Source organism: Pongo pygmaeus, chromosome 10, assembly GCF_028885625.2.
Source record: "Pongo pygmaeus isolate AG05252 chromosome 10, NHGRI_mPonPyg2-v2.0_pri, whole genome shotgun sequence".
NCBI lineage: Eukaryota > Metazoa > Chordata > Mammalia > Primates > Hominidae > Pongo > Pongo pygmaeus.
The window spans coordinates 112470040-112486751 of record NC_072383.2 but is presented as its reverse complement, the minus strand read 5'-3'; the positions used below and the strand labels follow the sequence as shown (position 1 = coordinate 112486751).

Sequence of the window (16712 nt, the reverse complement as noted above, 5' to 3'; positions counted from 1 at the left end):
TCCCAGCACTTTGGAAGGCCGGGGAGGGTGGATCACCTGAGGTTGGGAGTTCGAGACCAGCCTGACCAACATGGAGAAGCCCTGTCTCTACTAAGAATACAAAAACTAGCGGTGCGTGGTGGCGGGTGCCTGGCTACTTGGGAGGCTGAGGCAGGAGAATCTCTTGAACCTGGGAGGTGGAGGTTGTAGTGAGCTGAGATCGCGCCATTGCTCTCCAGTCTGGGCAACAAGAGTGAAACTCCCATCTCAAAAAAAAAAAAAGAAAAAGAAAAAAACACCCCAGGCACACCATGTTCCATTTCACTCTGGCATGTGTGAGGATCCAGTTCTTCTGGATCATGAAGTCCATGAGCACTGACCCTGTTCTAAGTCCTCTAGGTGAATGAACTCATTCAGCCTTTGAAACAGATACTAGTGTTCTCCCCTTTTTCCAGACAAGGAAACAAGGCACAGAGAGGTGTCATGGAGTGCCCAAGACCACACAGCTTCTAAGTGGCAGGAGTAGGCTTAGAAGTCAGAGAATCTGGCTCCAGGGCCTATACCCTTGACCACAGCACACCATAACTTTGGGATGGTCCCTTCCACGCCTGCCTGTGCTCCTGGCAGGGGGCTCCCGGCAGGCGGGACCTCTGCCTGCACCACTCAGCCTATGGAAGTCAGAGCCCATCAAGAGATGAGCTTCAGCCGGGCGCGGTGGCTCACACCTGTGATCCCAGCATTTTGGGAGGCCGAGGTGGATGGATCATGAGGTCAGGAGATTGAGACCATCCTGACTAACACGGTGAAACCCTGTCTGTACTAAAAATACAAAAAATTAGCCGGGCATGGTGGCGGGCGCCTGTAGTCCCAGCTACTCAGGAGCCTGAGGCAGGAGAATGGCGTGAACCCAGGAGGTGGAGTTTGCAGTGAGCTGAGATCCTGCCACTGCACTCCAGCCTGGGTGACAGAGCAAGACTCTGTCTCAAAAAAAAAAAAAAAAAAGAGAGAGAGAGATGAGCTTCAAAAGCATACTCTGAGCATCTTCTCCCAGCTTGTGTGGTCACCCGGCCCTTTGCTGGAAGGTGTGAGTCAGCCAGACGGGAAAGGTTTGAATTGTGAGGAAACAGGGCGTAGGTTGGGTGAGTGCCCCCTCTCCTGATCAAATGTTAAATGCTAAAGGACACGTCCAGGAGTGGGTGGGTGGAAGGTCAAGAACCAGGGCATGGCCCATGGCCCTGCACTGTGGCCGAGATCCAGCCCTGCCCACCTGCCCCTGGGATCCTCGTGGCCCCTGTTCCATCTCTATAAAGTGGGGATCCGCTTATTTGGTAAGTGTGTATTGAATGGCACCTAAGTGCCAAGACTTTTTCTAGGCACTGGGGATACCGCGGTGAAGAGAACAGACAGAAAGCCCCGCCCCTCTGAAGCTCACATCTCACTCCCAGAGACAGACATTCCGCAAGTCAGAACGTAATGTCAGGCAGAGGGGACTGCAATGTCGTCAGAGCAAGGGGCAGGCACCGCATCGGTCAGGGAGTGCCCTCACTCGGGACCCAGGCACAGCCTCGCCGATGAGGTGACAGTCATGCTACAGCTGCCCTGAGGATGACCGGGAGGAAGCTTGTCCAGGGCCCCTCAACACAGGGCCTGCACATAGTAAGTGCTCAGTAAACGGCCACCACTGGTGTGGTGCCTGTTCTTGTTATTTACATTCCTATTCTTGGTCCCATCGATTCTTAGGCAGATGCCAGGTCAGCTTGAAATTTCCCCATCTAAACTGCAAAGATGAGCGATATTCATGAAGGGCCATGGGGAATAGATGGGCCAGCTTGCCACTGCTGCTAATATTTATTTGCATCTCAAGTGGGCCTTGTCGCCTTCCTGATGTGGGGAAGCACCACGAGGATTCAGTGGGGGCAGGGGACACTTGCCCCCTGGTCGGAGGGAATCCAGGGGCTCTCTGCATCCATGGCTGGCGGCTGGAGAGGGTTTGCCATCGGAGCTCGGAAGGCCCAGCCCGTTGCCTCCCATGAAACACTGGATAGTTTCTCATTTTCCCCTTGAGTAGTTTCACAGCCCAGTTAAACCTGCAGCAAAGGCTGGCTGGGATGGAGACCCAGGCCCAGGAAGGAGGCGGGTGAGGGGAAGCAAATATACCCCACACTGTGCCCTGCCCCCACCACACACACAAAAATATGAAATGGCCAGGAAGAACTCAAAGGAGAAAGTGATTTACAAACACTGGCTCTGGCTCCAAGACAAGCATTCCCCAAATACAAAAAGAGACACCGCACAGAGATCCCACTTTGGGACATTTATTTTGCAAACTGAACAGCAAACCGCACAAAGACATCCTGTAGCAGCTCCTTATCTTTTAGAGCAGCAATTTGCCCCCGGTCCATTTCCCTAAAGTGTGGTTCAGCTGCAGAATTCTTGCTTTGATTGTGATAGCCAGGGGTGTGATCATCTTTAGTTATAGGGGGGTTGGAAGTGCTACTTTTGAGAATCTGCCCTCCCCCAGATGCTCATTAACAATGCCGGCCCATAACCATGTGAGGGAGGCTCTTATGCCCATGTTTCGGTGCAGCAACTGAGGCTCAGAGAGGTGTGGTGACTTGCCCAGGGTCACACAGCTCAGAAACGACAGACTCAGGCCTCAGGCTTCAGACCCATCCACCCCCTCTCCCCACCCCTGTCCATCTGACTCTGAAGTCAGTGTTCTTTCCAGAAGATACCTGGATGGCCTGGAGCAGGGAGGGAGAAAACGGGGCCATCATCTTGCAAACAGCTTCCGGTCGGGTCCAGGCAGTCCCAGCCGGCTGCAGCTGTCACAGCATCAATTTCCCCTCAGGCTCACTGGTCCCCTTTGCAGCTCACTTTTAATCAGTGCCAGCAACTGGAATGAGACCCTCCCGCCAGTGTCAGCCCTGGCCCATAGGCAGGGTCAGGCACCACATGTGGGCATCTCGGGGTGCTTTCTCTGCCCTCGTAGGGCTCTGGAATCGGGGTTATCAGGGGCCGTCAGGCTGGGCAACACGAGTCCAGCTTCTTGAAGCTTCAAAGTGTCAAAGGCTTCTGGAGCCGAGCCCCCACTGTATCCCTGCTGCCTTTGCCCAGTGGTCTCCAGCCTCATGGTAATAATTCTCATTGTGATTAGAATTGTCTGCTCCACTTCAGCCACTAGGGCCACCTTGCAGTCGCTTATGCTGTCTGTCCGCTTCTTTTCTCCAGGTCTCTGCTCAGATGTGGCCTCATCAGAGAGGCCTTCCCTTCCATCCTGTGTAAAGTACCACCCCCAACACGCTCTGTCCCCAACTCCTTTGATTTTCTTCCTAGCACTTAACATCGTCTGACATACTTTATATTTATTTGTTTATTGCTTCTCCTCCCTCCCCAACTAGAATGTTCCATGAGGGCAGGGTGTGTTATCTTGGTCTCTGTTGAGTCCCCAGTGCCCAGAACGACGCCTGGACAAAGGCACATGGATATGGAGTGAACGAGTTTGTAGGCAGAGAGTGCCGCGGGCTCCCTCCTTAGTCATCACCACCCTTCAAGGTAAGTCATCTTATCCCCACTTCACAGATCAGAAGACTGAGGTCCCAGGGGCTGAGTATCACGCAGCTCGAAGCAGGAGAACCTAGTCTCCTTGACACTGAAATGGCCACCCTGCACAAATGCAGAGAGCCCCATGTCACCCTTTGATGGCACCAGCACAACAGGGAACTTTGTCCTCCACGAAGGTGGGACGTTCAACTCCTGGCAAGCCTCCGCAGCTTTCAAAAAAGAATAAATGGGGATCAAATCAAACTAGAAGTTGGAAACTTGGGTCGGCCCGCCTGGCTCCAAGTCCCTGGCGAGGCCGCAGCCGCTGTCTGTGCCCCAGCCGGGAGCGGGGCAGAGAGCGGCAGGCCGCGGGGTCTGGGGGCTTGCTGGCAGCCGGCCGGCTGCGGGCTCGCCTGACTTACTTAGAATGCAGCCGTTAGATCGCTGCATCCTCTCTGATGGCTGCGAGTGATTGACACTTACAAATTACCCAGCCGAAAGTGTCGAGTCTTTGACCCCTGAGTAACATCTTTGGCAAGCCTGAGATTTGCCAGCATTTTGTCATCTAATTACTACAAATCCCTTGAAAATTCACTGGCTGGTGAATTTTTAATGCGGGGCAATTTCAATGTGATGCATGGTCCAGATGGGTTCTTGCGTTTCTCACCTCTCTCTCTCTCTCTCTCTTTCTCCTCTTCTCTCCCTCTCATTCTGTCTCCATTCCTCTTTGCTTAACTTTTTTATTTCCTAACCTCCCAAACTTTTGAATGAGCCAGTAGTAACAGGAGCCCCACCCGAGCATTTGGGTAGAGTGGTTGCAGGATGGCTGTCTTCACATCTGATCATTTTCATGCCGTGTTCTTTGGAAACGGGCTTACAGACCAGTCACCAGAAAAATGCCTCCCAGAGAACGCACAGCTTCACCTTCTCCCGCTAGACTTCCCCAACCAGCACAATAAACAAAGCGGCATAAATAAACCAGCCTCCTTCGTGAAGTACCTTGTGAGTGGTCACTTCCCCCAGGCAAGCGGGCTGGTGACTGTCTGCAAGGTTAGTTGCATTCACACTAAACTCTTGGGCAAAGCTCGTGTGTCATCACAATTGTTTTCTTTTAACTCATTGTTAAGGTCCTCTGAGGACGGTGCTTAGTGGGGAAGGGGCGAGATGGCTGCCTTTTGCGGAGCAGAGATGAAATCGTCTCTTCTGCCCTGCATGCTTGGACATTCAATGCTGACCAGGCCTCCAGGCTTCTCAGACCTGGACGGGGAAGCTGGACTTTCTCCAGCCCAGTGCCGCACTGCCCCGTGCTGTAGAATGAACGTGAGACTTCAATACAGAGGAAGGCAGGCCTCCCAGTGCTTAGGGTTTCTTCCCCAAAGGAGCAAAGTAATCTTCAAACCATGAGTGAGAAGTAGCCCATGAATGAGAAATTCATGTCCCATTCTCTAAAGACTCAACCACCCCATTCTGGCATGGTTTTAGAATATTTATTATTCTTTTTTCTTTCACTTATGCTATGTATATTGGGTTCTTATATCTAAATACAAAAACAAGATGCCTTTTAAACTTTGTGCCCCAAACAGCCGTCTGTGCAGACGCTCCCCGCGTTGACAAGACGGAGGGTGGAAATCAGTCACCGCATGTTCCCACTGTTGACCTCCTAAAGATAAGTCCCTTCTGCCACCTCCACCAGCGTCCCCACCCCCTCCCTCCTTCCCCCTATTCAGGGAAACGAGGTTTTGCTTTTCAGCCCCTTTTCTGGTTACATATGTACACGGCTGATAAAATATTCCTCTTCACCCTTTCTCCCCGTGGGACCCGCCGTCTTACGGGGAAAGGGTTTGTATGACAGCGACCGCAACAGACGACGTGTCGCCTGGAAACCACAGTGGGGGTGGGGGGTGACTCTCTCTCCCTCCTCCTTTTTATTCAAATTCCCTCTCCTGGTTTTGATAATGGCATCATTGCTGGAGAGAAAAGGCTGGGGCTTCCTCCGTGGAACTCTGGCCAAGGCCCAGATGGTCACCCTCCTGTCCTTGAGAAAGAGGGAGAATGCCACCGAGGTCCTGACCATTTGCTCCCTGGCAGTGGGCACCTGAGGCTACCCGGGCCTGCAAGGAGGTCAGTTCTGCCCTCCTGCTAAGTAGGCAAGGTCTGTCTTCCGCACAGCAGGCTCAGTTCGTTCTACATGGAGCTCACTCTCCCTTCGTGGCTGGGATAGTTGGGGCCAGAGAAGAATTTGGGTGGGGGAAATTTCCACAGAAGCAAACATGGCTGGCTGGATGGAGTCCAGCAATGGGAGAAGGAGGGGCTGGGCACTGTGCATGGAGAGGAGGAGGTCTCGGCTGCTGAGATTGTCCAGGAAGGATGGAGATAAAGGAAGGTCTTCAGGGTTTGCCCCAAGGGTTCGAGGAGACTCTAGACAGTGCTTTTGCAGAGACAGATTTCTGCTTCTCTCTCCACCCACTTGGTTCCCTCATGTCTCCCTTCATGTGTAACTGATGTTCTCCAAATCCAGAATATTCCAGAAGCAGAAGATGGGGCAAAGGAAGGTTCAGGGAGGTTAGGGGCCAGAGGGAGGCTTCTTTCCGCAAGCTTCTTGACAACCTCGTTTGCCAAAAAGCAACACCTCTCTTTGTTCAGAGTTCACAGAGGCAGGGAATTTGTACTCAGCATTTTGAAAGCTGGGCATCAACTCTGGAATCGCCATTTGCAGAGATCTGTGATTGACCAGGCACGGGGCTTGGCGTTGAGGGGCAGAGCTGCAGACCCTGTAGTGAAAGAGCTTAAAATGGCATGTGGGGTTCAGAAGACAAGAACGAATTGAATGAACTCCATGTGAGAGGTGCAGAGGCTTCTGAAAGAGCAAAACAAGATGGGGTTCAGATATTAATGCTATGAGCATTTAATAAACACCACTAGGTGCTGAGCACAAGAGTGGCAAACATGAGAGACACAGTCTCTGGTCTTGGAGGGCTGAAGTGTACTGGGAATGACCTTTGCATGCAGGTGACCTCTTAGAAAGGGGGCATCCAGGTGGGAGGTTGCCACAGTGATGAAAGACCAACTTCACACATGCACTGAGACCCCTGTAGCTGGGTGGAGCAGGGCTGTTTTCAAGCTAACCTATTTCAAACAAAGATGCACATCTGCATTACATGTAAAATAGAGCCTGGTCCCTCCATATGGAGGCCCGATTTGCATGAGCTGGCAGCTAGCAATATGGAGTCCACGTTGAAAGAAATGCATTTGGATCTAAAAATAACACGGCCACTGCAAATGACAAATTCTGTTATCTGTTCGGTGAGGCCGCCTGCCTTCAGCCTCGTACTCCTTAAGATGGAATAATGAAGCAAAAATGCTGGCAACAAAGTTTGCCTCTACTTCTTTCCCTTACCTCAATATTCCTCTGCTTTTTTCTTATTTAATTGTCTTATTTTGGCGTGTGTGTGTGTGTGTGCGTGTTTGCATGTACATGCATTTTACTCCTAACAAGTGCTGTAGTAACCATTTAAAGTTCTGTACTTATTTGGGCCATGGTCCCCACTTGACAATATATACCAACAGTTCAGAGACTACTGGAATTTTTCCCTCCTCCCTTTCACGTATTCACACATTCATTCAACAAACATTCATCAACATCTTTACACTGTTTTTTGCACGTGGGCATACTATAGTAGGAGAGAAAGTTCTTCTGAGGTCTCCTGGGAAAACAGATAATAAGGCAGGAACAAAAACATTTATCATTTCCGATAGGGATGAGGGGTAAAGAAAGGGCTGATTTTAGGTTGCAGTGGCCCAGGAAGGTCACCCTAAGGAGGTGACATTTCAGGCAAGATTTGAAGGCTAAGAAGATACCACCCATGTTTGCTGAGAATGGAGCTGGGGCCAGCAGTACCTGGGGTGGAGGGAAAAGAAAGTTCAAAAGTCCAGAAGCGGGGAGACTTTGTGTTTGAGGATGTAAAGTTGGCCCGGGTTTCTGGAACACAATCCATGTGCGGAATGAACTGGAGAGATATTTAGCCTCATAGAAGCAACTGTTGAGAGCTTGCCATTCATTGAAACTGGAAGGTTCAATGATGCAACAGTGAGGTGCAGGAGACGGGGTGAAAACAGGACGCGGCAGACACTGTGGGATAACCAGTTATTTCCCATCCCCTTCACCAGTGCTGCCTTCCACTTGATTTCTCAGCCCTGATGGCAGCTAGGGGGTGTCCAAGACAGAGTTCTAGCCAATCAGACATAAACAGAAATCTGGCTGGGTGTGGTTGCTCACGCCTGTAATCCCAGCACTTTGGGAGGCCAAGGTGGGTGGATCGCTGGTCAGGAGTTCAAGACCAGCCTGCCAACATGGTGAAACCTCTTTTCTACTCAAAATACAAAAAATTACCTGGGAGTAGTGGCAGGTGCCTGTAATCTTAGCTACTCGGCAGGCTGAGGCAGGAGAACCTTTTGAACCCGGGAGGCAAAGGTTGCAGTGAGCTGAGATCGTGCCACTGCACTCCTGCACTCCAGCGTAGGTAGCAGAGCAAGACTCCATCAAAAAAAAAAAAAAAAAAAAAAACCAGAAATCTGCTAGGAGTTTTCCAGAAAAGTTTTTGTTTTCCTGATTAAAATGATAGTGAAACCGTAGGCCCTCTCCCTTCCTGCCTTCTTTCTGTCTTTCTTTAACAGAGGCAGTTGGGATGTCTGGAGCCATGACAGCTATTTCCCAACCGTGAGGCAAAGGCCAATAGAATCACAAAGACAGAAGCTGGGCTTGATGGCTCATGCCTGCAATCCCAGCACTTTGGGAGGCCAAGATGGGTGGATCACTTGAGGTCAGGAGTTTGAGACCAGCCTGTCCCCCATGATGAAGCCTCATCTCTACTAAAAATACAAAAATTAGCAGGGTGTGGTGGTGCGCATCTGTAATCCCAGCTACTCGGGAGGCTGAGGCATGAGAATCGCTTGAACCTAGGAGGCAGAGGTTGCAGTGAGCCAAGATCGCACCACTGCACTCCAGCCTGGGCAACAGAGCAAGACTCTGTCTCAAAAAACAAGCAAACAAAAGAATCACAAAGACAAACAAGCTATTTAATCCACACCAGTTACCTCCCTCCAGACTCTTCATTATATAAGAAGAACGGCTCCCATCTGTTTAAGCCATAGTTGGCTTTTCTGTTACTTGCTCTCAAATGCATTCTTGAGTTGATCCGTGGAGTAAGGGTTTGGGGCTGTGGATGGGGGAATAACAATATGGGTGAGTCTGAATTCAAAAGCAGCAGCCTTAAGACTCTAAGATGGACACTATGCTTGAAAGAGCCATCTCTGATGGTAAAATGAATCTATTGCTTACTTAAATATCTCCACTTCAAGTTCCATATTTTGGGGGAAGGGCTAAGATGAAATGAATCAAGATAGGCATGAATCCTTATTTTATATGTGATCCTTATTTCACCCAAAAGCAAGTTTGGTGGACAGACAGCACCCTTGCAGAAAGACTGCTTCTTGGGGTTTAATTTGTGTATCCATTGAGCCTGGATGGGGAAGGGCCAAAGATGATGGAAAGTGAAAAACAGTGGAAAGTAGAACATCTTTCCACATGAGCTCTGCTATTCCCTGGGCTTCCAGGATTTGAGGCATATTGTGACAATAAACTTTTTGTGGAATATGAAAGAAAAGTTATGGGATGTGCAGATTCATTATACAGTGTTAGAAAACAAACAAAAAAGAACGTTTATTTGCATTTTGTGTTTCCTCAAGTCCCATGTAAATTCTTGTAAAGTAAAAGTCTGCAATGAAATATAAATCATATGGATGGCCACAGGTTCTAGATAGCACAGAGTTAAGGTCTCAAAATCATGGAAGACTGAGAGCACGAATGACATGGGATGAGATGAAACTGTGAGCTTTGGTTCCAAGAATCCGGCATCAGGGCAGTCCCCATCCTGTCCACTTAATCTAATGCCAGCAAGTGTTAAGGTCCAATTGGGCCAAGAGAAACCATCATGCCCAAGGAGAAGGCATCCGCCCTATAGTATAAATGCTAAATATGCAGCTGTCTGCCTAAGTGTGTGGCATATTGACTTGTAACCAACTGATATAGTTTGGCTTCGTCCCCACCCAAATTTCATCTTGAATTTTAGTTCCTGTAATCCCCATGTGTTGTGGGAGGGACCAGGTGGAGATACTTAAATCATGGGGGCCATTTCCCCCATCTGTTCTCATGATATTTAGTTCTCACAAGATCTGATGGTTTTATAAGGGTTTCCCCCTTCACTAGGCACTCATTCTTCTTCTCCCCACTGCCATATGAAGAAGGACGTGTTTGCTTCTCCTTCCTCCATGATTGTAAGTTTGCTGAGGCCTCCCCAGCCATACTGAACTGTGAATCAATTAAACCTCTTTCCTTTGTAAATTACCCAGTCTCAGGTATGTCTTTATTAGCAGTGTGAGAATGGACTAATACACCAACAAACATTTGTTGAAGAAATACCTACCTACTGTGTACATACTGCCTTGTGTGCTGGAATCATCTAAGACCAAAGGATTATCATAAAAGATGGATGTCAAGGTAGCTGTCCCAGAAATAATATATAATATTCTACATGCCACATTTGCTTCTAGGGAATGTGCTTCCAGCTGCATTTTAACCAGGACATGGTCGTTCTGTACCTAGAAAACTCCAGACATGGCTGAGCATGGTGGCTCATGCCTGTAATCACAGCACTTTGGGAGGCCAAGGTAGGAGGGTTGCTTGCTCCCTAGGTAACCATGTGCAACCTAAAGGCTATAATAAAAAATGCTGACATCTTGGAAGAGATGCAACAGGACTTGGTGGAGTGCACTACTCGGGCGCTAGAGAAATAGAATATAGAGAAGGACATTCCAGCTCATATCAAGAAGGAATTTGACAAGAAGTCCAATCCCATGCGGCTTGCATTGTGGGGAGGAACTTCAGGAGTTATGTGACACATGAAACCAAATGCTTCATCTGTTTCCACCTGGGCCAAGTGGCCACTCTTCTGTTCAAATCTGCTTAAAAGCATGGACTGTACCACGCACCCAGTGATCCAACCAAAATCAAGAACTGCACCCTAAGTCCCAAAAACCAGAGACTGAAATTTTTACCCTTGATCTTGGAACCTTCATTGTGTTTTATACAGGACAGTCACTGAACTAGTTTGTTATGGTTATAAAACAATTAGCAAAATCGCCTACATTTGTATTTCTTTTCTTTTTTTTCTTTTTTTTTTTTAGATAGAGTTCCACTCTGTTACCCAGGCTGGAGTGTGCAGTGGCACAATCTCGGCTCACTACAATCTCTGCCTCCTGGGTTCAAGTGATTCTCCTACCTCAGCCTCTCGAGTAGCTGGGATTACAGGCGCGCACCACCACATCCAGCTAATTTTTGTATTTTTGGTGGAGACGGGGTTTCCCCATGTTTCCCAGGCTGGTCTCAAACTCCTGGCCTCAAGTGATCTGCCCGCCTTGGGCTCCCAGAGTGCTGGGATTACAGGTGTGAGCACCGTACCTGGCCTTGTATTTATTTTCTATTTCATATCTCTGCCCCATGTTATTTTCTCTCAAAATCCATTCCTTTGAAAAATAAATATGTTGCAGATGTGGGGAAAAAAAAAGAAAATTGGACTTGGAATATAACATGAAAGGAGAAAGGAATAAAATTTCATTAAAATAAGAATATAGACAAAGGATCTATATACAAATGTCCGTAGCAGCAGCATTTGCAATAGCGAAAGACTGGAAACAACCAAAATGTCTGTCAATAGAGGATGGATAATAAAATTGTGGTATATCCACACAACAGAATACAGCTCAGCAGTGAAAAACCACTGGCATCCACAGCAGCACTGGCCTGAAGTTCAAGAACGTGCAAAACTGAAGGTGGTAACAGGATAGCAATGGCCTTTGGGGAAGAGAAACATTCTATATTTCAATCTGGGTAATAGGTACACAGTGTATACCTAGGTCAAAATTCATCAACATGTGTACATTATCTAATTTATATCTCAGTTTAAAAAACATAGGAAGGATAGAAATGTACACATGTATGGGTAGATAATAGTTATAAAGCATATCATATGATTCAGACTGGACCTAGATAAATATCAAGATCACCTAGGGAGTTTTTGAAAAACATCCATGTCTTGCCTGGCGTGGTGACTCACACGTGTAATCCCAGCACTTTGGGAGGCTGAGGCTGGCCTTCTTTCCTTCCTTCCTTTCCTTCCTTCCTTTCTTTCCTTTTCTTTTTTCTTCTTTCTTTCTTTCTCTCTTTCTGTATTTCTTTCTTTCCTTATTTCTCTCTCTCTCTCTTCTTTCTTTCTCTCTTTCTTTCTTTTCCCCTTCCTTCCTTTCTTTCTCTTTCTTTCTTTTTCTCTTTCTGCATTTCTTTCTTTCCTTTTTTCTCTCTCCTTTCTTTCTCTTTTTTCTCTCTTTTTTCTTTCTTTCTTTTCTTCTTTCTCTTTCCTTCTTTCTCCCTTCCTTCCTTTCTTTCTTTCCCCTTCCTTCCTTTCTTTCTCTCTCTTTCTTTCTTCTTTCTTTCTTTCTTTTTTCTTTCTCTTTCTGTATTTCTTTCTTTCCTTCTTTCTCTCTCCTTTCTTTCTCTTTCTCTCTCTCTTTCTCTTTATTCCTTCCTTCTTTCTTTCTTTCCTTCTTTCTCTCTCTCTTTCTTTCTTTCTTTCCTTTTTCTTTCTTTCTTTCACAGGGTCTCACTCTGTTGCCCAGGCTGGAGTACAGTGGCGCAATCACAGCTCACTGCAGTCTTGACCTCCTGGGCTCAGGTGATCCTCCCACCTCAGCCTCCTGAGTAGCTGGGACCACAAGCATGGGACATCACACCCAGCTAATTTTTCTATTTTTTGCAGAGATGGGGGTTTCCCTGTTTCCCAGCTGGTCTCAAACTCCTGGCCTCAAGCAATCTGCCTACCTCAGTCTCCCAAAGTGCTGGGATTACAGGTGTGAGCCACTACACTCAGCCAACCTTTTTAAAAGTGATCATCCCTCTAAGAAGACTTTCTAGACTTTTTTCTAATCACTCATCCTCCCCGTGAAATTACAATACTGCAGATATACTGTGTTGCTGTTTATGTGCTGTATGTATATTTGTGCTTTCTACATACAGAGTAAGATTTGTTTCACCTCCCAATAATCAATTTTTGCCCCTTTTGGGGGTGAAATTGACCCTATTAAGAAATCATGAGCTCCCTGGGGACCACCAGTAGCTTCTGCTTCACCTTGCCTTATAGGAACAAGGTGTAATGGCTCCTCACTGCTGCCGGTCCCAAGTAGCTTCACTCCCCTTTCTGATGTCTCTTAACCTCATCCACGCATTTGTTCCTTTAAACCCCCTTCAATTAGCATTTCATTCCTCCCAGAACCCTGGCTGATGGAGACTCAGTGACAGAACCAAGAACATACCACAGGAATGTTCTGGGATGTTCTAGAAGTAAGATTTGAGAGTTGGGAGTCATCCACAGCTCCCCCAATCCCAAAACCTCTGTCCTTCCCACTGGCAGAGCCTGGCATGACTTGCCTCTCTTGTGGCTAACTGCCCCAGAGCTTATCTGTGAAAGAAATACCTCTGGCTTCACAACTGCATTCCAGAACCTTTTCAAGAGCATTAAAAATTTCCTCAGGTGGGCAGTAACTGCACTCCTTGCTCAGGGAAAACTAGGAACAGAAGGGAAGGAAAAGAATTTTAGCCTCTTTAACAAGGCAGACAGATATCCTGATTATTCACCTCCAACCTGCAAAGACAGCCAGGTTCTATGTGAGTCAGCCTTGGGTTGGAATTTTTTGAATCTATTTCTTAAAGCATTCCATATTAAATGATCCACGCTAGTTGGTCAAGGAAACTCCTTTCCTATAGCCAGCCTCCTTCCTGAGCAGACTTGGGATTTTCACCTTCGTTGTGGCCCCTGAGAATGTTTCTCAGCAAGCATCATTTCCTAATGGGAGAGTTCATGTTTTCACCTTGGGTCTTGAGTCTTACAGAGTGATCCACAAACTCACTCTTGATGAATAAGGGAGCCCTTCCCTGCCCAGGAGTCCTGATTTGCCTCTTTGCTGATTTCACCTGCTTCTCCATTTGTTCCTTCTTTACAATCAGCCCACATTTTCTGCCCAGTATAACCAATAACTTGCTGCCCCTTCAAGTAAAAGCCAGTAAAGGTATTTGCTCTGCACTGTTTTAAGGGGTAGCAGAGAGCTTCTAGGGGAGATGGCAAGAAAGAGTGCCCTCTGGTGGCAAAGTTCAGCCTCTCCTCCAGGAACTGCAGCAATTCCGTTCTGGCCCCAAACTTGCATAACCTCTTCAGCAAAGAATGGCCTTGTAGTTAGTTACTAGGTACACAGTCCTTACAAGGCAGTTTAGCAATCATCGCTGTTACTTGAGAAAGCCTCTAGGGGATCTCACTACTTATCCCTGTAACAGCCTCATACAAGACTCTCCTGAGAGGAATTGGACAAAACACTATTTTCTCCATATTATTACACATCCATTGCTGATTTTATGACCCGTAAAGGTGGCTGCTTCTGGCTACTGTTCAGCTGGCCTGATCCTTAATCCACCCCTTTTTCTGCCACTAGCCTGCCTTGCCTACCACATCTCCCAGAATGCCCCATAGCCAAAGCCCTGGGTTAGAGCTGGATGTGTCACAGCTCCTTCTATCACAACCAGGTAGGTTTCCAAAGAACAGCAGTTCTCAAACTTTTGGGGTTTCATAAAATATTGAGGATCTCAAAGAGCTTTTATTTATGTAAGCTATGTGTATCCATATTTACTGTTTTATAAATTAAACTAAGACATTTAAAAGGCTTAATTATTTTAAAATAATAATTATAAAGTCATTATATATTAACATAACATATTTTATAGAAAGCAAATAATTTTCTAAAAATAAAAATTTAATGAGGAGGTCCAGGCACAGTGGCTCACACCTGTAATCCCAGCACTTTGGGAGGCCAAGGTGGGCAGATTACCTGAGGTTAGGAGTTTGAGACCATCCTGGCCAACATGGTGAAACCCCATCTCTACTAAAAATACAAAAAATTAGCCAGACGTGGTGGTGGGCACCTATAATCTCAGCTACTCAGGAGGCTGAGGCAGGAGAATTGCTTGAACCCAGGAGGTGGAGGTTGCAGATTGGCATTGTTCTACATTTTTGCAACTGTCTGGCTTAATAGAAAACACCTGGATTCTTTTTTTTTTCTTTCTCTTTTTCTTTTTTTTTTGGAGACAGGATCTCACTCTGTCACCCAGGTTGGAGTGCAGTGGCATGATCTCAGCTTACTCACTGCAACCTCCACCCCCAGGCTCAAGTGATCCTCCCACTACAGCCTTCTGAGTAGCTGGGACCACAGGCACATGCCACCACACCTGGCTAATTTTTTGTATTTTTAGTAGAGACAAGTTCTCACTGTGTTGCCCAGGCTGGTCTTGAACTCCTGAGCTGAAGTGATCCACCTGTCTCGGCCTCCCAAAGCGTTGGGGTTACAGGTATGAGCCACCGCTCCTGGCAACACCTGGATTCTTAAACCCACTTTTGCAACCTGTTGTTTTGCTTGAGGAATATGAAGAAAATCTAGTTGTACACAAATATGAGGCGAGAAAGGGAGAAGCCCCCCAGGTTCCCTGGAAGGATTTCTGGGACCATCAAGAGTCCTCAGAACACTGCTTAGAGATTCAAACTCTGGCTTCTCCTTAGTAGAAAAGCAGATCTTTGCAGGAAGCAGAGAGCCTGTGTTAAGCCTCAGGGGTTCTTAACTCTCTTGGGTTAATGACCACTTTTAGTATCTGATGAAAGAGAAAGATCTTTGCCTGGGAAGAAAACCGTTTTTAGTGGATGCAAAAGGGGTGTGCATGCACATAATTTCAGAGGTTTCACAAACCCTCTGAGGCCCATCTCTGACCCCAAAGTGACAGTAGGGGTTGGGAAAGAGGGAGGTCATAGTTGCTTCTGGGCCCCGAATAAGGACACACCCCCTCTAATCCATTCAATGCAGTCATGTTCATAGCTAATTAATAACAAAAACAGCTACTATTTGGGGGCAATCTTTATGGTATGTCAGGCACTGCTGTCTATTTTACACACTTTACCTAAGTTACTCCTCACAAGAGCCCTCCATGCTATTATTATTCCCATTTTATAGATGGCGAAACTGGGACCCAGAGAGGCAAAGTCACTCATCCAAGGTCACACAGTAGGAGTACACCAGCTTAGTCTGCTAACCACAGCCTTGCTCAGACCCCAGTGCTAGCTGCTTTTCAACTGATGTGTGTGTATGTGTGTGTGTGCGTGCTCTTTTAAGCAGGAGAACCTATTTTCCTAAACAATTCATAATATGTAAAACAAAGAGAGGCTAGGTTGATTAAAGTGCTGGGGCTGGGGAGAGTGTATTCCAACACTCTTCCTCTATCCTTTCTATGTACTCAGCACTGTTCAAAGCACATTACATGTGTTAATTTATTCAGTTTTCCCTACAACCTACAATCTATAACTGTGTCTGTTTTACAGATGAGGAAGCAGATTCAGAGAGGTTGAGCAACCTGCGTAAGGTCACACAGAAAATGGCAGTGCTGGGTGAGGAACTCAGTGAATCGTGTGTGTGTGTGTGTGCGCCCACGCACGCGTGCGTGTGCACTTGCGCTTGCGCTTGCGCATATGCGTGTGTGTACCTTTTTATAATCATGATGTTTGCATGGGAAAGTCTGGCAAAACAGATACCAACCCATTAGCAGTGGTTATACTAAAAGGGTTGAGAAAAAAGATGGACCTTTACTTGCTAAACCTTTTCTTGTAATGTTTGAAATTTTAAATCAGAAAAATAAAACAGATTTTGTTTTAGAAATAATAAGACATAGTATGTCGACCTATGGAGCAAGCCCTGAGCATGTAGCGTAGTGTCTGGGCAGGCAGGTGTATGTGATTGGTGGGGAGGGAGAAAGAAACTTCCAGAAAGCCACAGGCTGGGGAAAAGTTGCCAGGTCCTAGGCACAGGGGTGGAGAGTGAGGTGATGCAAGGGAATCACAGGGGCCTCATGACCGTGCTGCCTCCCCCATGAAGTCCTCCAGGTGTGCACCCACATGTGGTAGACATTGGGGTACTCCCAGAAAAATCTGCAGGGGCCTCAAGCCTCTAGAATCTGCTGGGGCATGGGCCTGGCCCTCTGGAGTGCTCACAGT

The 16712-nt window shown here is 47.2% G+C and overlaps 1 pseudogene; it reads left to right on the top strand.

The window, feature by feature from the left end:
• Window positions 1–10278: 10278 nt before the first annotated feature.
• LOC129010774 (dynein light chain 1, cytoplasmic-like) lies at window positions 10279–10547 on the top strand (annotated as a pseudogene).
• The last annotated feature ends 6165 nt before the right edge of the window (window positions 10548–16712 follow it).